Here is a 24,603-nt window from a genome sequence, read left to right as displayed (position 1 = left end):
GAGCAGCAGGATAACATAGTGTTACAAAGTTTTTCCTTGCTATAGGAATTTATGTTGTCGACATACATCGGCGGCTGCATGCAATATACAGTAAAAGTACTGAAGGCTAATCACGAAGCAGAGTTCGTGCATTTCTGGGGAGGTAGGAATTCTGATTTTGATAATACACTACACATTGCTGTCACCGATACAAATATTAGCTGTGTCGAGTCAGTATTCTACTACAAGCAGGCCAAAAACAATTAACATTCATCAGTTCAAAGCGAATTAAATTATTTTAACAGCAGAAGATGCATGCATACATACGTGCACATGTACACGCATACCCACGCGACATACGCACATATGTACACACATTGACTTTATTATGATATTGATTCACACACTTAACTTCGTAGAGTTTGTTCGCGTCGTGAACAATAAATATAGAGGATAGAAAATTACAAAAAAATATTATATGTGCAGTCGCAGGCCGTGCGTATAAGCCATTGCCCCTTTTTGAATGGTCGTTACTGTCTGCGGAGCCACAGAGAGAAAGAGAGAGGGGGGAGTATGTCCTGGAGGTTTTTGCCTAAAACTGGGCTTAACTTGGCCCACAAATTGATGTTGTTGGTTTTTGTAACTACAGTAGAGAAATTAATCTTGGCACGTGACGAGATTACCCCAGTAGTTGGTCTGCACCCTCTTGTACACAGCCTCTTTGCGACAACCCTCCCAGCATCTGTCTGATATCGGAAAACGGAGTGCATCAAAGAATCTCAGTCACTCGCATCGTCACCACGTGTATGACCACGGATCTGTATTGAGACAACGTGAGGCCGTTCAGTCTCTTGGCACTCTGCTGTGTCTGGTCACTTTGCTTCCTGCCCAGTCGGTGAAGAATATTGACGGATAAACAACTAGAATCGTTAAATTTCTTTGAGATAACGCACGCGGTAACCTTTACATCTGTTTTTCTGTGTTATATTTCTTATCCACCTAAAGGTGAGACAAATGTATATTTACCTGTAAAACGCATTCTATCTGCTTGTCTTCTTATGTACAAGCACATCTGCACATGCATACGCATAGGCCTACATACACAAACAAACAAACAAACAAATACACACACATATGTATATATATATATATATATTTAGGCCTTACGTGCCGGCGAATTTGTTCGCGCTCGCCCACTCTGACTGCATGCAAATACGAACAAATTACGTTCGACAAACAGGCCTGTCGCAGCAAACAACAAATACACAAAAATTGTTCCATGAGACTGTTGTGTAAATTGAATGCATTTCCTAATTTTTGCTTTTCATGACAATTCGTTGCCCACATTCAGCTTTAAAATTCAAGTGTTTGATGAGTAAGATTTAACTGCGAGGTAATACTTAGTTTTGTAATAATAAGTAATCTAAATGTATTGTTGAACAACGAGGACACTACAGTCTACGTTGGCCTGGTTATATTTGGGGCAAATTCTAGGTGACAGTAACAGGAGTCTAGCGCAAAACCAAACATGTACGGTAGATATCAGCAGACTCTTGTCGCAAGCGATTTTGACCGTAATAAGCCGTTATCTGTGAAAGAAAGAGGTTAACTTTAAAAAATACCAGAACTTTCATTTTTTCTCGAAAGTTTCTATTTCACACATTAATTTATCATAATTAGCCTTAGCTTAAGTAATCTGGATTGGAAGTATTTAGCTCGTGTAACGATGCCTTTGTCGAGAAGATGGGTATTGTTAGAGTTCAAGAGAGTTTGTAATTTCGTTTAGATAACCTTTACCCCAGGAAAAGGATTCCTTCACACAGTAATACAGTCCGTGTAGCCCAATTAAGTTGGATGCCATCGCAAAGTCGTGGTTCGCCTACCGGAGTAATTTATTGTAACGCATATTTATTTTATTGATTGGTGTGCCTTGTTTTGTTTAATGACACACTGTTAAGGTTCAAAGATAACAGCGATCAGTGACACTGACTACGAAATTTAATTAACTTTGTGAAACACAGGAATATCGTCCTCGCATTGGTTAAAAATGGGTTTAGGCTAATAACTATGAGGAAAATTGAAGAGACAGTATTGTGAGGTGTTGAACTGAGTATGCTCGACGCACACTAGACTATATACGTTGTACATAGTGAACTTTAATTACCTTTGGATGCTTTATGTTACGCAGTCTCGCACTGCAACCGTGATACTCTCTTATTTGAAAATATCAGTCTTCATTTCGTGCTACAGCAGATGTTTCTTTCTTTTTCTTTTCCTCTTTCTGTCTTTCTTCCTACACTGTATGACTTTTTCCATAACTTCGTTTCTGAATGTGACTGTGCACCATTAAATTATTTTTGTAAATAGTAACAGTCTCTTAGTCAGCTGATGTACAGCATTTTAAACTGGCTGGCACGTAGATTGTCATCTAAATAGTCATTGTCATTTCTCTTTCTTTTAAAGGCTACAAAAGGAAAAATGTTATGCTAATTAAAAAGAAGAAATATTTAGAAGCAGATAGCAAATAATTTTTAGTTTTCTTTGTTCATATTTCCGTTTTGTTTTTATTACCAACATTTGTTATATTAAATATAACCTCAAAGTGTAGACTACATAAGATTACATTAGGCTTATATTTTGCTACACGAATTCTGCGATGTTCTTGTCTCCGCTTTCGCTATGAACCTTGTTATTGATTTTTAAATTAGTATGAGAACAGTAAACCTATTCCTGAGTGTATTTTACACCGGGATTCAAAATAAGAACGACTCTCCTGTCGTTGTGTCAGTCTCTTTGCCATGGTGAATGACTATTTTTGTATCCAGAACATTTCTAATACCATGAATGGAAAACAGTTATTTGCACAAAATAAAATAATTTAACCCTGGTAACCTACGTGACGTATATATTCCAGATCTCAGAAGATCGTGTATGTCCTCAAGCCAAATGAGCATTACTTTTGTTGCATTTAAGAAAAATTGTAATGTGTGGACAGATGTTGGTAAAACTCCAAATTATTTCGTGAAAACCGTCCTTACGCGGACAGACAGGGGTAAGTCAGTGGGTGAATTTTTGCAGATTTCAGTTATAATTGTTCATAATAAAATAATAAGGATAGCCCTGTAACAAAATAATTAAATTTTAGGTCCTGTCAAGTTTATAAAAAATAACAGGGAAATTATAAAACAACTTTTTTCTACACACAGTAGCTAAAAATACACTAAATTATTCAAACATTAAAATAAAATAAATGGCTCTCTTCTGGGTTGTAGCGCAGTGTCTGGTATTCTGGTAGAAGTTTGCCAGAGTTTCACAGGTTCTTACTGCCTCCGTCATCAGGGCGGCGAGTCTGTGACGTTCGTAAACTTACCAGACTTCACGTCGCTTCAACCCAAAAGACAAGCATATTTAAACTCATCGCTTTGAAAACTTTAATCCTACTTAAATAAAACGGATCTTAAATATATATATATATATATATATATATATATATGTATATATATATAAGGCACACAAGTTTTTAGGAAATGAATGTATCTTATTCAGAATGCGACCCATTGGCGGGATCTTTTGAACACAGTAATGAACCTTAAAGTTACACAGAAAGAATTTACTGACCAGCACAGTGACTATATGTTTATAGACTCTGTTCTCTGAAGTTAGTTAGTTTGTATTGTGGTCAGAGTACTTTTATAAAACGAAAAATCTGGAAAGCCGATTTGGAAATTGTAACGAAGAAATAAGGTTCATGAGTCGCTTGAAGCAGGTCTACTTTCGAAATCTTTATGTTAGTGAATAATAAATTACAGCAGAATCATCAGGATTAATTATATGTAAATCTCATTCTTGTAATCGTTAAAGAATTAAGCTGATTTTAAAATTGATTTTATTTAATACGTGTTGAAGTTAAAAATGTGGCTGGCTCCATTTCATACTGTCCGACCAGTCCTACAAATAAACGTAACACTGTTGTGATTAAGCGGATAGCTATATTTTGGATGTAATGCAATTTGTGTGCGGTTGTATAAAACACATCCACTTTTTGTCTTTATCAGCTCAGATTGCTATAGCACGTACATAATTAAAACATTAAGTATAATTATATTATAAATTGTGGCAAAAACAAACACACAATAGAGAGATATGTTTTGTTTTTCTGTTCAGATGAATGAGATACTGGAGTCCATTCTTAACAAGTCCAGTTTAGTCCTTACATTTATAACCTCTTTATTTAACATTCATTTTAATATTATCCTCCTGTGTACGCGCAAGTCTTTAAAGTAGCCTCTCTTTTACAAATTACCCACAAAAATGTTTAATGTATTATCTCCACATATTTCCCACACACACATATTCACCGCCTTAGAACTATGTCATGAAGTGTACGCATTGTGAAGGTTATCATTATACAATTTTCTCCATCCTCTTGATAAATGTTCTGTCTGTGGAGTAAGTAGAACACATTTCCTATCACAGTTACACAAAATATTTTAAATAAGAATAAAATTGTATCTTTCAGATAATTTTACATTGTGAAATGTAATTCTGTGTGGCTTAAGGTTTGTTTGTTTGATGATACTCATGCCAGAGTTTGCAATGCATACCTCCTTTCCAATAAAAGAGTTTTATCAACCACTACAAGAAATTCTTTTGCGACTTCTAAAAGAATATTCTTTCTCATTTCTTTCATTGTCAAAGAGGTTCCTGTTACTTGCAAATTACTTTCCCCTGTGAAGACTTTAGAACAGAAACCTTGAGGAAACTGGATACTCAGGAGACACAAAGAAATTACAGATGCGAAATTTTACTTTCTAAGCTCTGCCGTACTGTGCGAAAAACGGAACTAATAAAACGGAGAAGAAAAAAGAGAGGCAGTTAAGGGTGTGTTTGTTTTGCATGTAAAGTAAGGCTTGATCACTAATCGGCTTGCCATGCATTTCAGTTTGCGCTGGTTAATCAGCTTTCGCAGACAGATCATTACAATACAGAAATCTCGATCCGAAACCAGTGATCCAAGAAGGGTACGCATTGTTTGTAGGTTGGCAGGCCTTCCTACGATCTCTTTTTTGCTTTTCATTACTTTTTAATGCAAGTTGCTGAATAATGCTTTCGCAATTTTTTTCATTTATTTTATTGCTAAACAGTCCATACTAGTGACACATTCATAGTTCGTGTACGACACTTCAGGAACTGCAAGTTATGTAGCGTCTAATTATAAGGCACTGGAAGGAAATCTAGACAATTCTGGCAGTATGACAAGTTGCTGCCATAATCAGATTTTCACAGACTGTAAGCAGAAATAGGCACTATTCGGCCACGAACATCAGCCAACTTGTGTTTAGTGAAACAATCGTCAACTAAGAAGTACTGCTTGTTGTGAGACCCCATTTAAGTGTCTGGAGAATATGGAAACAACGTGTATCTAACACAAAGTGTCATTAACCTTCGTATATAGCAACTTATTAATTTGCTTATATCTTAATCGAGAGGGAATTTTCTGTACCTAATATGTCCTTCTGGTAGAGACAGGGAAAATAGACCATGTGCATGGCAGAAGAACTAGAGTAACATACCTCTGCATCTGGAAGAGAATTCTTATTGGATCATTTAATATTTTCTAAGATGAATTGGTGCCTAATTTTTTAATCGTTTATTTCTTTAAAGATATATTTTATGTGATCTTTAGTAAATTCAGGTTCCTCCCGGGTGAGACTTGGATTAATTAATGTTGACCTATGAAATTATTTGACTTTTCCGCTCGAAGTTGTATCTAGCGCCGCCCGAGTCCTGCAGACTGACACACGCTGTTGTCTGGCTGGCACAGCCTGCTTTAGGCTAGAGCTCGTTGACAGAGGAACTACTCTTTCCTGGCCTGGGTCCTCGTACTACACCCCTTCCATCTCTGCCTCTTTCTCTCTCTCTCTTGTTTATGTCGCCGTCCCTTTTCTTCTTTATTCCTCTAATTTTTCTCTCCTTTCTTCTTATCTTATCACTTCTCATTTATATTCGCCCCGCATAATGGTACCACCATTTTCCTTCGTCCTGTTCGCCATTGCATTTGGGATAGTTACCCTCACCCCCTTCTCCGACAGCATCTTCCACAGCTTCCCGTGTTCATCCTCTCCGCTGCAACCCTTCTTACAGAACCGCTTTCCAAAACCGCGGCACTAAAACGTACAACCCAGTACGCACTATAATGGTGCACCATTTTATTCTGTGCCCTCACATCTCCTCAACTTTGGACATTTCCTTGCCACATCTTCCAAACTTCCCATGTTACTCTTCAACCTACCCATTCCAAGAACCGCTGCACTGAAACATATATCAAGATCTAGATTAATGGTTTTGGAAAGAGAGTTTTAGAACAATGTGACACTCACTAATTATGGCTGCAGTAGATTATATGAAACAGTCTTCATCCAATTCACATTTTTCTTCTGCTTAGTGTAAATTTCAAGACGTAGGCTTAGATGCGTGGAAAAAGGAAAACGTAAATCTGTACCTGGTACTTACGAAGCCCTACGACCTGAAGAAGCGCGGGTAGTGGAGGTTGCTTTCCCTGCCTGAGGGACATTGCAGTTCCCCAGTAATCGCATCCCATTGTCATTTAAACAGTTCATGCTGGTGATTTGATAATTTGCTTAGTCTGCTCTGAAACAATTTCTATTTTTACAAAAGCCTGTTTCCGAAAGCAAATTACCAACCAATCACGCAAATATTCGTTCAAGATTCAATCAACAGCTGAATTTTCAGTCTAGAAGTGGGAAAGGTTTTTGCTCGCATTAATAAACAGATCATGTACTTTATGTGAGAACGTTTAGACAATAAAATAAAGTTGGAGTTAGAACATTTTTGTCTCCAAACCTTCAATGATAAAATAATATAATGTTTAATTATTTATTATTTATCCCTTTTGATCTCAGTTATCGCCTTACGTTTTAACTGTTGGCGTATAAAATATCTTTTATATATTATCCAAATCGGTGTCATTATGGTCCGCCCTCTGAAACAGAATCACCACTCATTTTTCCACAAGGTTTACACAAAAGTTTGACAAGACGACGGAAAGAATCAAAATTACTTCTGTCTACATGGAGATCGCAGTTCGAAGCAAATTCTTAAAAAAGACCACGTATTTTAAAAATACACATACTTCTTAGATAAAGTTTACACCGTTGTTAATTAAAAATTGTTTTATGTTTGTTTGTAACATTTCAAATCAACTTCTTGCACCCAGCTTTATTTTTCACAGCACACATAATGAACTTGTGCGCTGTTTAAACATTGGTGTTACTCAGGCTGAGTTATGTACGTACGCCTCTAAATATTATACACAGAATGGTTTAAATGGAAAGGGGAGGTTTGAAGGGACTAGTCGCAAAGTATATTATCCAAACATTTTGCTGAATGGCAAGAAAAACTCACGAACAATTACTTACACCCAAGAAAACAGTAGCATACAACGCAACAATGAAGCTGACGAACAACACCAACCTCGTAACAATGCAGGACATTTTCGATTGACTGGTTAGTGGGTGGGTATTCCATTGGGCAAGAACACTGTTGTGCACTTCTACAATTTACAGTAAAATTGTAAATGTCTCAAAGCTGATATTTGTTGTGGTCTGCTTCTTTGTAGTGTATTTTATTAGTGTAAATTCTTGTTAGTGTTTGGTTGTAATGGGCGCTTTTCTGTTGGAAAACACTCTAATAAAGGAATTTAATGTAATTTAATTTGAAGATTTCCGTCTTCTGGGTTGTTGCGCTGTGTAGTCTGGTCGATGTTAACCAACGTTTCAGAGGTCATACTGCCTCCGTCATCAGGGCGATGAATATCATTGGTTAACATTGACCAGACTACACAGCGCAACAACCCAGAAGACGGAAATCTTCATACTCACCACTGTGAGAACCTCAAGTCTTACGTAATTTAATTTAATTGTTTTGTTAAGATAAATTGATGAATGTTATGACCTGGACTACTTTTCTTTTTACTTTAACTAATTCCTTCTCATCAGTTCATCCTGGTTGTACACTAATTACTTTATAATACTTCTAATACTTCTTGAAGTGCCAAATGTGTTTATGACGAATGCATAGACCTAATTGTTTGTGTGTCCTTTTCATACTAGACTTTTAACTTTTAATCCGTTGAAAATCTTGTTCTTATAGAAATTAAGTCTATTTCCCGTGTATTGTTTATCGGCGAATTTCAATTTTCTTACGACATTCAGCTATACGTGACCAGTGTACTCTAGAAGCTTGCCACTCAAACTGCAATACGGAGGCTCATATTTACCTACACAGACTGCACAAATTTATTACACACTCTAGTAGAACGTCCATGTTTATCTCTCTTCCATACAAATGAAACTTTGCCCTACTTTATTTTACTGTATTCCTTAATTTTTATTTGTTATATTTCTGCCTCTTCCAGTCTCCCGCATCTACATAATAAGTATTCAAATAAAGTTTTACTTCGTTTAGGCCTTATATCTGCTGCTGTTTCGAAAATCAATGTATGATTGAAGCAAATCTTGATTGGTTTATGCCAACCTCTGTCTGGGGGCTCCACATCGTCGAGCGGAGCTCCTGTGCCAGAAAGCAAAAAGATTTTTTTCTTTTTCTTGTGGTTCTTTTGCAGAAGCAGTAGTATTAGGCTCCTGGAAAATAAAAGATTACCCAGAAAACGATCTACGGAGCTTGATTCCTTTGCCAAAGAGAAGAGATTGCACGGCGTTCGATCTAGGAGAATGAAATTGGAAGGGAAGCCAAGTTCAACTTCTTTTGTAGAAGCATGTTACTGATACGTTTGGTATCACAAACCAGAGATATATGAAGGCTTCTGTGCCACTTGGAACGCGCTTAGTTGTACGTCATAGCTCTTAAAATCATTCCCGTGGTCCAAATTTGGCTTCTAAGCGAAACTCCTAATGACTGGTCTTCATCCCTGAAAATATTTATTAAAATAATTGTAGACTCATTGCTTTAGTTTTAATTCACTATTACTTTTAAACTTGAGTGATATTTGACTGATGTTCGCTTTGGGCACATTTGTGGTTGGTTTGAGTCTCGTTTAATATGCAGATGTGCGTCAATACATGAAGCAGACAGAATGTGTAAAATATTTAGTATCAATACGATTAATCAATAACAGTTCACGTGAACGTATTAAATGTTGGTTTTTGATATTTTTATTGTATCTCATAGACAGCTTCAAATGTTTGTGCTGATATGAATAGATTAGCGATTATTAACAAAAGATCTATTATGTCCGCATACATGAACAAGAAAGATGATAAATCCGACACGGTTTTATACACAGCCGTGTTATTATTCCGTTTTAAGCAACATTATGGCTCATATATACAAAAATATAAGCGTACTGAGAACGGAAATGCAAATATATTTAACGATACCTCCAATTACTCGGAATTCATCGCGTCAAATAATAGTGAATGTTGAACTGAAAATAATGCGGAAATAAGCGATTGTGGTCCTTTTCCGGCATTCGTGTCGGGTGAATGAGTACAACAAAAAAGAATTCTGAATCAGATTAGTGAGTCGTCGGGCCGAGATTTGAACTCCCGACCTCCAGAATACGAGACATCAGTTCTTTGCCATTCGTTCTCAACTTTCTGTGAAACAAGTTAAATTTTTACATTTCATGTTTAAGATTTCAGTTGAATATTTAAATTTAGAAATTATTTTTAATATTTTATTGTTATATTAAGGCGTTTTATTTGCTTCCTTATAATCAATTATTTGTTTTATGCCCACTGAGTTTATTCATAGCATGCCGAAAAGTGAAATACAAATACAAAAATCCTAAAAGTGATTTCAATTCTGACTTCTTTCGTAAATGAACGGCAAACATGCACGCAAGGGAAAGAATCTACAACACTTTGGCTGTCTGATCTCTTCTTTGTGGTACTCAGAAATGATATATAAAGGATGACAAAAGAAATAATTAGGTCAGACTCTCATTGCGAAAAGTATGAAGATGGCTGAATTCTGATAATGGAGGCAGCAAAGACCTCCGAAACGGTAGTAAATGTCTAGCAGAGTACAGGTTGAAACATCCCGAAATGCAGCCATCTTAAAATAATTATAAATCGAAGATGAAATTGGTAAGATGGCTTCAGGATATACATGGAAATGCTGAATAAGGAGCAAAGACACTGTGGATTATCTTTGAACCGGATATGAATCAACCAAAATTTTGGACAGTAGAAGAAAGAAATTAATTAGTGAAATTGAGGTAACTCAGAGGGACAAGCAGAAGAAAATAACAATAGAGGACGGATTTACAGGGATTGAAAGTCAAGGAGTACCGTGGAAGATGTTGTTTTATAACTGGGGACGAAACGTGTCACCGAATGGCTCAACACCTTAACAGTCTGATAACAACAGTGATGATGATGAATTAGATAAGCAGGACGCGTTGCCCACATAGCAACGGCGCTGTTGTTGCAAATGGTGATGTAGCTGCTGTGCTGACAATTTTATGTGTAGGTCATCAGATCCACGCCGGTTGTGATTCTCCTCTTAGTCGCCGTCGTTCAACTGTCAGTTGCTGTGAAATTGTATTGAGAGGAATAACGCTACGGATTAACATTTAATACCATCACAAAAGTGGCGTACATGAAAACATCATAACAATCAAACATTCATGTCAGGGATTCCCTGTGTTGAGGACTTGGCCCACATTTTTTTTACCAAATATTGAATATTGAGATAATAAAATGCAGTTGTAATGTCGCGTGATTGTTATTATACTAATGAAATATTAATGATTTAACAACTCTTGAAGTCGGCTAAAATTGAATCTCTTTTTTACAACTTTTTGTGTAGCTCTTTCAATAGATAACAATTATTAAAAATATGTTTGATTAATGATTCAGTATAATAATTCTTCACAGGAATAAAATCCAAATCTGTTTATATTGTTTGTAATATTCCCTTTGAACTTCGTAAAATGTGAACAATAAGGGTTGTGACATTTCTTCAGTGTACGAAAGCGAATATTAGCTATTAAATTAATACTTTGGTTTATGTGCATAAAAGCGAACAGTGTGCAGTTAATAAGTAATTAAATGACGAAATTGTATGTGAATGTAGAAAGAATGCTAAATATTGAAGTAACCATTAAAACAATGTATGTATATGATTTAATTTTGTAGATAGTTATGGAGTACCAGAACGCGTAACATATGCAAATGAGAGACCCAGAAACAAGGGAAGTTTGTTTCTCTTTATAATAATTTTCTGTGTTGCTGGAACTGATATGTGGATAGGATTTCTGTCTTCCTTTTTTATTAATCCAACAGCTTCAGTTTCTCTTTTTAAGGATTGTTATGTGAAAAATAAAGTAAAAATATATATGGCACCAATACAGTTGTATCACAAAATTGTCAAAATTTAGGTCGATTCATTTCCCTCATTCCTTTTGTTCGACTTTTTACTTTAAAGTAGCACACTTCAACTGCATTTGGAACACATACATAAGTTACGTGCACAAAAAGTACAAAGAGCAGATGGTATCCGAATCGTTCTTTGTGTTCACTTCGTGCACAGAATGCATGGTAACTGAATAATCGTTTTTATTCTGAAAGAAAAAACTACATTATTGTTTCTGTTTCCTTAGCTACTAAATATTTATAATAATTTTGACTTCACTTAACAGCAGCAGTTTAAATAGTGTCTTTAAACAACCGAAAAAACATTTAATTTCTACCCGACCGCCAAGACATAAGCTTACAATGAGCCTCGACATCTTTCTCAGTCAGGCATTCTAAATTTGCAATTCTGCTGGTCTTCAGGGTTTTTAACCCGTTGAACTTGTAGGGAGATACCAACGTTTCGGAAGAACACATTGCTACTATGTGCAGGCACACGGCGTTAGAATTCAGAAGGCGAACATGGACATCTTCATCGTCTTGAGAATTTCAAACCTCATTTCCCAGTTTTTCTTCAATGTATGAAAGGTGTTGTTAACAGGATAAATTAATCCCATCTTAATTATTTAATCACGGTTTAAACCCATATTACCTGGATCTGTAAATTACGTGGTAAGATGGAAAACCTATAGTGAATAGGCAAAAATTTTGAAGGAAACTTGTTGGCCTGTTTGAAGGTAGTTTCAAGTTTCAAGTTTAAATTCCAAGGAAGACGACGAAAACATCAGACATGATAGCGAGTAGTCTGACCGAGATTCGAACCGAACGAGCCCCCGAATATAAATTCAGACATTTAGAAATTCACTGACCTTAGTCATGTTCGGTAAATGACATCAAATATCTGCCAGTATGACCCCAGTGTCTTTGCATGCCTGCAGAACGTGCTACCCTCTCTCACTGTAAAATTCTTGTTCGCCTCCCTATTAAAAAAATCGAAAACGGCCTGCATAAAACGGCTAAGTGGTTACTGGTTACGTATGCAGCTCGGTTTGTGAGGATTACCAGGAAACACGCACGCACGCTACGATCTGACCATTCCGCTCTGTTTCAACACATCCCTTTCGGCACACAGTAGCCAATGTGGCAGAAATTTGTGAACCTGTTTCTGTCAACATGTGGATATAAAAAGTCACTTGCTTTCTATTCAGCGTCGGTTACACCCTTCTTATCGGCTGTTTGGTTAGCTGGATGGTGGAACAGGCTTTTGATATCCCCTGTTGGTGAGGGTAAATAACATTATAGCCGTACGCCTCATGCATTTAAGTGTGTAGGGGAAGGAAAAAGTAGAAACTTTTGGACTTTGGAGCGAAATCATTGTGTAACTTGTAATGTGACAAGTTATATCCCATTACATATTTTGGTTTCCTGAACTGTTCGTGTTTCCGCATGAAGTCTTTTATTATGTCTAAGAAATATGGAGAAGGGTTGCCAAAATTTTAGGCAAATTCCGTGCACGACATTTCTGTTTAGAAGAGCCGGGGTAGCTCTATAAGTTCAGAGCTGCGAGGTGGACTATTGGACGACCGTGGTTCTCATCGCAGCAGAGACAGAGGTCGCTCTTTGCCACCGCGTTCAGATCGACTCTGACTCGTTTCCGGTCAGGTATAGAATAGGTTAGCGGTCGTGAAAACGGGTACTATGTTTACGTTCTGTCTGAAGACAGTCTGCGCCCCATTTTAATTCGCGGGCCAGCTCCAGATTCATTGTCTGTCAGTGCAAAACAGTGGCAATTTTTAGAAGACCTTCAACATTTAGTATAAATAATTTTGTACCGCAAATGGTTTGTTTGGGCTTTCAAAAGGGGGTCGCCAATCTGTTGCCCATGTGGCCCCCGCAAACTTTTTATACTGCCCGTCACATGATTTTGGAATTATTCAATGCGAAAAGTGAAGCAAATTCTGTTTGTGAATAGAACATTTATATAATCATAGGAACTCGTTGTACAGCGTTTCGGCAAACATTGCATTCGCCATCTTCAGAGTGAATGCATAGTGGCTGGGCGTTTATGGAAGTTTAATATAGGGCAGAGAGTATGTGACAGATTGGATTTGATGGTGCTGATTGGTGGAAAAAGCTAACCCAAGTTTACACATGGTATTCAGAATATTCTGACGGAAATATATGAAGATTCACATTTCCATGAAATCACAAAACACGCTTCAGTGTTCAGTAACAAGATAATGTGATCGACTGTGATATAGTCTGGGTCGATATATAATATCTTTCGTCATGTCGATAATATTAAAGTACAGATATACATACATTAGACATGTCTTTAAGTTTCACTGGAAAATTTATTTCTTGATCTCTGCAGTCTGCTTAAAACAGTTACATACGTTTTAAACTTTCCCTCAAGAGATCATTACTTCTTGGGCGTAACATTCTCTCATTAACATAGTGTCTATTCTGTTAACAGCAGATTGTATGCATGCGTTTTCTTAATTAGTGAGGTATGACATTGTTTCGAAATACCATAGATGCATTGCCAGAGTATGTATGTGTTAAATTGCTGTTTGTTATAAATACCATACTTCAATTTTTCTTGAAATTTCATTTTAATCGTATTAGTATTTTCAGAGTAAGGAATTAATTCTGTGCAATTCATATAAGAAACATTATTCCTGCATTAGTATAATTCATTGTTGTCTGAGATGCGGACTTAGTTTAATAAAAAACAAATCAGTCACCAGTTTCAGCATGGAATCCAGTTGCATTTCTCTTTGCATTCATGATATTACTAAAGGGATGAATAATATCGTAATTTCACGCACTTGATTACTGGCTACTTCTCTGTGTACAAACCCTAACTGAAATATTAGTCTCAGAAGGAGGAAAATGACCATTGTCATACACGAACGACACAATGAATCATAAAACGATATCCAGTTGCACTAGCTATAGATTTGTTACAGCCGTCCGAAATGAACAGTTGTAAAAAGATGTATTTCAAGCACTTTTCCAAATCATTTGCGTTGTACAAACTTCACTGGTCTTCGTGTTCATTTATTGCGGATAAAATGTGATTCTTTCCAAAGGCACAATGTTACGCTGTACGGGGTTTGAAGTTAATTTTATTAGTTACCATTAAATATCTGTCACATCTGAAAATGTTTTATGAAAATTGTAGATCGAAATAATATTTTTATTTTGTCACATTTCAATTCTTTATACGATGATCCGTTTGTGAGAAAACTAGTAAACATGATTATTGCATCATTAGAAAGTAGGGGTTGTTGTTTCAGGCCAAGACAAACTGAAATAGAAGTTCCCCGACAAGATTTAGCATCGACCTCCCAAAATCAGGTATAATTTGAATCCGTTCAAAATGTCCGGTGATGTAACACAGCCATTTCTTTAGTCCCTACACATAATACTTAAGAAAGTACATAATTAAAAAATCAAATAATTTTGGTTATGTTTTGGCTTTAGCTTTAGAGCTGTGTTTCTCAAGATGAGGATAATGCAGACTTCCTGTAGTAACTTTTTAATGATATTCACTGTGTGTTGGCAATAGCTCAAGACAACTTGGCAGTGTTTTCCCTATCCCCGCCAGTGCTAATGGTGGGCAGATCACAGAGATGCATTGTGACATCGGATTTCTGTACAACCCAAAAAAGTTACAAATGGCAGAATAGACGTAATATGTCAACCCGGGCTTCCTCTTTATGCCAAATTTGAGACCATTATGACTAACATACGGATGCTTCCTTAGGCAGTGCGCCGTGCTCTGACGAGAAACGGGTTATGCCAATCACATTTGTTTTCTTACTGATATTTATTCTTAATCCTCTGTTAATTTGTTGTTTTATACTTACGAGTAAGTTTGTATATTTCACTGATATATTAAGTTCGTTTTATTAGATAATTTTCCGTAATTAAATTTCAGAATATCGTCTTGATTCTTGTTTACTTCCTTCCTTCCTTCCTTCCCTATCGGTGCTCACGCAGCTCCGTTCCTTTTTGCATATTTGTCTATTCTTTCATTATTCTATTTCCTGTAATTACATATTTTTCACATAAAAATAATTGTTTGTATATACATTTTATTTAATTCTGTTACCGCGATCTGAATTTACTTAGCTTTTCTCTCTTTCGAGCATTTCTTTGTTTTTGTTTCGGTGCTTATATTTTTGTGTTTGTATGTTACATGTGTTACTCTTTATTTATTTCAATTTCTGTCTTCAGTTACCTAAAAGCAATTTGTCTACAATTCCAAACTTTATTGCATAGAAATATTCATAGTGTTACCATGGTATTGGTTAACTAAACATATAATTTCCTGATCAGCTGAGTAACTATCAGCGTTAGAAGTAAGATGCTGTATCACGAAGTTAGTTAATTGATTTAGTGTTACTTTACACGGGATTTAAAGAGATAAGCTAATGCATATTAGGATGATTAGCAGTGGCTTATGGTGAATAGGACGTCTAAGGGTAGAATTTACGCTTTTAACGTACTCCGAAATGCACCGAGGAAAGTCACAAAGAACATGTAAGATTATAACATGGGCTTTCTCCAGGGATTTTCAGTATAAAAGTCAATGATATGGGAATTCCTCTGGTACTCGATGTGTAGGACCGAGGTTGGCATTTCTTGTCCTGAACTGTAAGCCCAGTTTCTTCCCGATCCGTTTTCTTGCTAGCGGAAGACCAAAGAAATGATCGAAGCTTTGAATGAAAGAGTTTTGGCGTTAACAAACCTCAGCAGTTCTCCTGAGCCACTCTCTTAGTGGGATTCCCAGAGCCCACATACTCAAGACAAACTTTTGCAGGGTGAAGTTTTGATGGTAGGGGAACAGGCTTCGGTTTCACTCTATAGAACGCTGTGGAGTGGATTCATCATCTGCTGGGTACAGTAACTTGTGAATAATTAGCTGAAAGTTGAGGAATTAACGAAGAATTTTAGTTAATATTAAATAGTTATGAAGTGGTTTATGCAGTTACCAAACCCTGGTAGGAATTAGTAGTGTACTTAGCGTAAAATAAAATACTGCACACGTTAAATCATGGAAATATTTAACCTATATTTTAGCTTGAATAGTTATTACAGTCAAGTGACTGGATACGGCTAGGCGACCGTGGTTCGAGGTTTTTCTCTTTCTCGTTCAGACTGGCTCTTAATTTTATAGTCGGCCGGTAAATAAATATCTTCCCTTTCCCATTTCATATCATATTACGCACTAGAAGTTTATCTGTTTTAGCTAAAATCCATGATGTAACCTTGCTTCTGTATCGTACTGTCTTGTCAAGCATTTAGTTAAAAAATTAACATAACATTTTGGTAGTTGTTTATTAACGGCGAACGAGTTCTTATCAATAGATCCATGAATTAGTAGGATATTGATTTTAAGACCTATGTTTAACGTGTCTTACTTATAATAAAAAACATAAAGGAATGAAGATACAGAACAGGCATTTAAAGAAGCCATTAATATTTAATCTTCAAAAAATATTACTGTGCTGAAGAAGTCAATGATAATTAAATGAGCAGAACACTTAGCACACATGGGGAAATAAGGAGTACATGCAAAATTTTAGTCCGAAATCTTGATGAGTGGCGGGCTATAGGGAAAACTTTGATGAACCTTGTTCCATAAAAGGTGGGGAGCTATAGAATAATGAGCGGCTGTTAGATTCTCAGGAATGACGCTGCCCGTGCCCGTGGCAGGGCATTGTAACATAATGAGACACCGCATCAGATAGGGGGAAATTAGTCCATTTGCAGGAGGGACCACAGCGAAACAAAAACTACCTCGCGTATCCAGTGCGTGTGTGAAGCCTTGGCTGAAGAATTGTAGTGTCGCGAGGCCATCCTCTGCTTGAGACCAGATGACTATGAGATGCCGCGAAATAGGATACTGCACTTCGCTGCTAGTACGGAGCTACTAGCGAATTAAAAGAACGGGGACGCACAAAAGATTAATCACGGTCGTAGTGCAAGGGTGGGTTAGCCGCTCCGCCACACACTCCATTCAAATTTATTCATTCAAGGACTCGGCTCAGTGTTAAATGTACGTAGCACCTGCTTTAACAATCAGGAACTCTTAATTTTGTTTTTGTGGGTTTCGTATGATTCTCAAATTAAACTTAGATTACTTTCTTAAACGCCATTAACAAGTTGATCTTTGTAATGGTGAAGTGTGGCGTTTTCTATGCGGTACAGGCTCGATTATTATATGTGTTTTAGACGAGCTTTGCCTTTGCAGGGTTAATATTGATATTTGCCGTTGTTCTGTGACGGTTAAAATACCTAATCATGGAAGTTAATCTGCTACGAAGACAGTTTAAGAAAACGAAATGGTGGCTTCGTGAGGACGGCTGTGAAATACAGTTGATCCTGTCGAAGACAGCAGAGGCGAAAGGGAAGCTCGGCGTATGGGGGGAGTAGAGGTAAGGCTACACACATTCTTAACCTCTGAAATAAATGAATATGATAACTCAACTTCACACTCCTGCCGGTCATTCGACGCAATAAACCTCCGCAATTGAATCAGCATTGTAAAATGACCAAAGTACAATCAGGCAAGAAAGAGAGGATTGTAAATGAATGGATTTCGCAACTGAAAATTAGATTAAACGCGCTTAAGAAGAGAAATGTATTCGTGGAAATTGGCAGGAGCGTTGCGTTTGTCCTGAATGGTAAACTGAAAGAACTGAATTCGAAACGAATGATCGCAGTTGTACCTCGTGGTTGAGAGGACATTAGAGTAGCAGTTCCTGAAGGCGGTACTTACCATATCATCAGCTGCATAATTATTCAGCAACGGGACAATTTGCACCCGCAGACTAATTGTTTAGGGCAAGAGTGAGCTAGGTTACAGTGGTCTGCTGTTGCTAAAAGATGCATCCCGGTGTGAAACACTACGTGATAAAGGCTATTGTGGAAGCAGGGTAAAAGCTCCGTGTGCCACTGGCCAGCTGACGCTACCGTTGCCTTTACCCCCTTTTCAAATTTCATAGGAGAATGGCTATTGTACCGAAGATAAGGTTTTGAGCCAGAAATTGCATTTTGGTCGTCCATTAAGGCACTATTCAAATTTCATAGGTTTTGTATGAAACCATGTTAAACCGTAATAAAATTATAAGGGACCTTTTCATTGAAGATGGTTGTTATCTGGGTTGTTGAAACCGCCGTGAGAACATGAAATATTACGAGTTTCTATTTATTTGTTAAACTGCTTATTTATATTGGTTACGTTTATTCGTTTAAGGGTTATACGGTTTTTAATTATTGTGAATGAGGAATTAAATCAACAGTAAGATGGATTGGACAGGAGAGACTAATTGGGATAGATACATTCAGAAGTGCATTCCATTTCGTAAATTCGTAGTACTTTTTTTAATTTTTTAAGAAGCGACTTTGAGAGTCGTTAGTACAGTCTGCTTCGGCGTGCACAAAGAGACACTAAGGGTCAGTGCGAAGCATCGCTTATTATTAATTGCGAGGAAGGGACTGCGGCCTTGTTCCACAAATTAAGATCCTCACGGAAAACATTGAAATAATTACATTTACACGATAGATTTGTATTAATTAACATACAGATATACTATTTTTGTGAGCTGGGAACCGCACTTTTGCGGACCCGGAGCAAGGTTTTCTTTGTAGGATTTGAGGTTTTCACAGCTGCGAGTCTGAAGATTGCTGTCTTCTGGGTTATTGCGCTGTGTAGTCTTGTAGATGTCCAGACTGCACGGCGCAATAACCCAGAAGACAGGAATCCTAAGGCTTTCTTTATTATGATAGTGGGAAAAAAACAGCAGTGGCTGTTCTCGCATTGTGGCTTTATACTAATTACTATATCGTTCTCGTGAAAATGAAGTGCGTTTTATGTGTCCCTAGCTGGACTCTGGCAACATGTTTCTGTAGCGCGGTATGGTGATGGAGAATATTAATTTAACACACGCATAGGTCTCTACGAACTTCAATCTCACTCATAACAAAGGAACTACATTTGTGTACCCCCGGTAAGACCTCGTCTGTGTCTGTGGGAGCGCAGCTGGGTATCTACGTCAGTCTCGTGTTGCATGATTCATGGCCCGCACTGTAGATTTAACACTTCTGCGTGACGGGGTCGAGGTTATCAGTGGCGCTGTCCCGAACTGCACGACGGGTCATCAATTCCTTCCTTTCCCCCGCCTCCCCAAACGCTCGCGCTGTCGTACGAATCTTCCAACTTCTCGTGCTTCTTTTCCGAGAGCAGCAGTCATTGACGGCCGTGACAAGAAAAAGGCAGCAGTTCTTGTCGAGCGATTCCCAGCGTAAACTTAACTTATCAGAAGAACAAATCTTTGCAGGAAACAGTTAATTATTTCAAATCGGCATCCACATTCTCATGCTCTAAGCGTGACATTTAAAACTGAAAAACGTTCTTCATTTCAATCGAACTTCTTACGTCCAAACACAACTGGAGATGAAGGTATCGGTGATATTTATTTATTCATTAATTCATTCATTGTTTATGGTAATGAATACGCAGCTCCTTGGAGCTGACACTGTTTAGTAGGTTTAATAATTTACTAGTCAGTCAGTGCATATTTTTTCTCTCTCTTTTGCCTACACGCTCAAATATGTTTCAACTTTATGACCATCTTTTGAACGGTCTTCCTATGTCTGCACATAAATATACTTTGCACTCAAGAACAAGTTATGACGATATTTGTGCCCATTCTATTTCCGTGCTCGTCTGTTTTTCACTTAAATGGTAAGATACATATTTCGTTCCCTCTGTGTGTATTCGTATTTAATTTCTTTGAATGCATTAGACTATATCCCTTGACAGTTTTTATGAGTTCATTTCCGTTGCTCTAATAACAGTTTTGTTCCTGTTAGCTAGAGTCTAGTTTCGTCGTCAGCCTTTTTAAGCAGTTGTTTTATTATTGACTCGCCGAATTGCTTCGAAATGTCCCTGCGCACTGAGGAGAACAAATGAAAAGAAGCGAATGCAGATTTTCGGCTGTAATAAATACACTATGACAGTGATATATAAATGGGAGGATAATATTGAAACGGATGTATGGAAGTAGGTTGTTAAAACTGTGTGCTTAAGCGTACTCGAGTTCTGTAAAAGTAGGTTATTTCATAAAGATGGCTATCTTCCGGGTTGTTGCGCCGTGTGTGTAGTCTGCTCTGCGCAACAAGCCAGAAGACAGCCATCATCAGACTCACCGCCGTGGAAACCTCAAATCCTAAGGACATTTCATCACATTACATACCAGCAGTTTAAGGAAAATCTTGTAACAGAGAGTTATTTTGTGGTATTTTACAGACATATATTTTTGACAAAGTTCATTCTCTTTTGCACGTTGCATGTTTTTTGTGACAAGCAAGAGCAGAAGCGAGAATTCTTACAACCTTGAAGAAAAATTGCAAGAACACTGTAACTGTCTTCAGCAACAAAATAGCTATCCGTTAGTTCCGTCTTATAAATTGAAGTGTCTGCATGTATGTATCTGCGGATGTTCATTTATAACTAAAGAAAGGCTGATACAGATTTAATTAAATCTTTGACAGGAGTTATTTTATATCAGTCTCAACATTTGTAAAGCACAGAATGCATGTCAAATTTAGAAGAAGGGACAAATTTAAAATTATAAAAATATGGAGTGTACTTTAGTATACGGAATAATTTGAACACAGAGTGAGAAAGGAGTTTATATATTTGCAAGAATAGAGTGGTCTGTTTCTCATCCCTTTCTGTTTGTACGTGACGAAGGGGATATAATTAGATGATGATAATGTTTGTCGCGTCAAAAAGGGACCATGGCGGTGTGGCACTTGGCAACAGGTAAGACAGACTTAAGGGACATGGAAAACGTTTGAAGAAAAAACTCTGAGGTTTTTTAAACTTAGTCCGACGTTGAATTATATTTTTACGTCAATTTTCAGACAGAATTCTTATATTGGATCAGAACTTCTCTGAACAGTATCCCCGAAAATTTCGAAAGTTATGGCCATTAAATACATTAATTACAAATTCATTACCAGGTTATGTATAGATACGAAAATTAAGGAAAGTATTCAAGTCGAGATATCAAAGGAGTATAATCGTTCGAGGTAATCGAACGTTGCAAACTTATTTACTTCATGACTACGAACCAGAATATCGCGTTGAAAAATGATCTGAGCCTAACATTTTCAGAACCAAGAATCAATTCTTAAACATTTGTGGTAGTGTGTACCAGCCGTTCTTGAATTATACACGAACGTCCGCAAATATAGCATATACATGACGACATTTTAGTCTCTAACGAGATAAGCTTAATGGATAGACAGCTGTATTCTATAGTCGTTAAAGATAATGCTAATGATCTCGTAGTTTTCCTTGACTGTTCCATAAACTTGGAATGAAAGCCAAAGGTAACACTTATTAAGTGGTCTATTAACTTCTTGTGTAAAGGAATTTAGTTCAAAGCTTAAGAGGTCTGTTTTAATCCGCTTGTTATGCGTCTGCATATCGTTGAGGATTTTCAACAATTTCGCCGGAATGATTTTAAGTTTCGGGTTCTAAGTATGGGACTAGTAGAAGCGGTGAAGTGGTTTGTTGGATTAGGTCTGGCCCCCTTCTCCCCACGCTGTGTTTTGCGGTGTCGGTGGTCGAAGAAGGGAGAAAACCAAGCGATCGACCACAAAACGACAGTAAAACATCATTTCCAATTTGAAGTCAGTTGGGTGAATAGTGGCACAGGGCTTTTGTGAATGTCAAAACGTGAAAAGCAGCATACTACGTGAGAATCTGATAATAGGACTATGAATTTGCAGTCAAAGTTGGTATTAATAAGGTCGGAGTCACTTCACCAACAGTAGCCCGACCTTGTCACAAAAAGGTATTTTTATTTGCTGCTTAGCACACTCATACTGGCAAAGCTTCTTCGTTTCGTAATGCCTCCACGAGCTAAATAGTGGCCTTCTGATTTGCTCCGTCTCTTCTCCTGATTCCAACTCCTCTAGCACTGTACGTCACCCCACAAGGCTCAGACCCGAACTGTAATTTTTCATTATCATTAATTACATCAATCCAAAATGAGCATAGAAACATAACTCTGATGCCACAAAGATAATATAATTTTTGTATCACTTTAAAATAGACAGAACAGAGTTCTTATCTGTTCATACGTTTTGACATCATTTTATTCAACAACTAGTATTATATGAGATTTGAAGTTTTCACTGCGGCGAACATGAAGATGGCTGTTTGGGGCAGGTTAGATCTAGTGGTGTTCTATTGGCTTGTATCCGGCTCGTATCTCACGCTGGGCATCAGATATTCTCAAAAATATTTCGTGGCTTCCCTTTTTCTTCCAGGCAAGTTTTTATGCAGTACCTGGAATTAGGCATGCCACTACAAAATCCCCAGTTCTTAAAATTTCACTGTAAATAACTTTCCTTAGATCCCATTTGCCGCCGAAGTTAATTTGTATTTGTTACAACGTTGTTTAAGAATGTACCAAGCAACTCCATTATTTTATTTTGTACCGAATGTAGCAACACTCCTGTTTGGTATTCTGGAGGTTCCGGGTTTAAATCTCGTCTCGGTGACATGCTATCCTGATTGAGGTCTCTCAGGATTTTATCGGTTCGCCCAGGAAAATCCCGGGATAGCACCTTAAATTTTAAATTAAATTAAATTAAATTAAAATTTAATTTTAATTTTTATATCGTTTCTAATTTTTATTTATTATCTTAACGTTTAACGCTGAATAATATGAACTATTGACAGCATCGTTAAATAAATCATAAATAAGTATTTATTCGGTGATAAATAACATATCTGTCTAACACGGCGTCATGAAATAAGCTAATACCTACGCAGTAAAATCAGTCTGGCATTATAGTTGGTGCGAGACGGACTGTGCTCAGTAGCAGCTGTTCTGTCCAAGTGACACTGAATGTGCGTTATTTCTCTTAGGGCTTAATGAAGTGAATTCCGTCTGAAAATGGCAACAACTGGGCTTAATCGAGTGTGGCCCTCAGGAGACGTGATTCTGCAGTGAAATTTTCCGCAGTGTAATGCCATAAAAGCACGAGATGCGCGTGGCTGGGTAGAACGTGAGACTGGTTGTTCCTGTCCTTTATATGTCCATTCTTTATCACTTCCCTGACGTTATCACGAATTCTCTTCGTCTCAAATCTACGGGTTGAACATAGTGGAAGAGCTAGGTTTTGCTTGTACAAGGTGGACAAGAAACATGAATCACTTGATTATCGAACGTTAATCTTCGATTCGACTACTTACTTTTGCATACAGCGTGAAGTTTGTTTATGTCATTTTTGCACTTGAAGACTTTCTAAATAAAATACGGCATGTCTTATGCTTGTGACGCATTTGCTCCGGACTGTAATTTTAGAAATACAGGACGCTTTCCTTTGTGAAACCTTTAATCTATTTCGTTTCTTCGCGTTTTTGCTGGAGGGATGGTTCTTCGACTTTAAAGTTAGAAATTGTAAAAAAACTACTTCCGAGTAAATATGTTGATAATTTTTCCTTAATATGTTATAGGTCGGGATTTAAATCGTGGCCATTTCAACATTAAATTCATTTCGTACATATTCTTACACTAATTTTGTCTAATCTGTCATATTCCTTGACACTTCTTAAAAATGTCACTTCTGTATTTTTGTTTGCAGCCCAAGTTTGTCTCAGCGTGTTAACTGCCATTGTTTAAGAAACTTCAAACATTTTTCCTTATTTTCCAATGGAATTTTATTGAATTGTATTAATATGGGTTGCATGACTGTTCGATTACTCCGCAGTAGGCCACGTGTGTGTTGAAACTACACTGTGAAGGACGTCATGAAACTTCCCTTGAACCGCTCAAAGTTCTTAACCCTTTGATGCTGTAAAGCAAACATCCTCTTGTCGCCCCTATAAGGAGCATTCTGTTGAAACTTAGAAGCAAAGGATATTAACGCGTGTGCATAAACAACATCTCTATACTTAATTGTCAGTCTTTAATGAGTACAATGTATATACACAAAGTGACATTTTCCTTATTATGTTACTGTTATGCTTCCGTGTTTACTTGGAGATTCGCGTCACAAATGAGAAACTGCTAAAGCAATGGGAATTTGCCTATTAAGATACCACACTGGCGATAATACGCTACTTAACATTGAGTAGAACGTCATTTTATTTGTGTCTAACATGTTCCGTTTGGAGCGCTGTCAT

The 24,603-nt window shown here is 37.2% G+C and overlaps 1 protein-coding gene across 2 annotated transcripts in view; it reads left to right on the top strand.

Moving 5' to 3' along the window:
* Atf6 (bZIP_ATF6 domain-containing protein ATf6) overlaps window positions 1-24,603 on the top strand; it is a 309,841-nt gene that overhangs the window by 148,058 nt on the left and 137,180 nt on the right. Inside the window, exon 1 of one of the 2 annotated variants that reach the window (XM_087349407.1) lies at window positions 19,836-19,854. The exons of the other annotated variant lie outside the window; for it this stretch is intronic. The gene's annotated coding sequence lies outside the window, so the exon portion shown is untranslated. Of the gene's footprint in view, window positions 1-19,835; window positions 19,855-24,603 lie in introns of those variants that run through there. 2 annotated transcript variants of the gene reach the window in all.

This window comes from Zootermopsis nevadensis, unplaced genomic scaffold (genome assembly GCF_977971745.1).
Source record: "Zootermopsis nevadensis isolate Lab colony 2312 unplaced genomic scaffold, Znev_1.0 Znev_ptg000002l, whole genome shotgun sequence".
Taxonomy (NCBI): domain Eukaryota; kingdom Metazoa; phylum Arthropoda; class Insecta; order Blattodea; family Termopsidae; genus Zootermopsis; species Zootermopsis nevadensis.
This window is presented reverse-complemented; position numbering and strand designations above follow the sequence as displayed.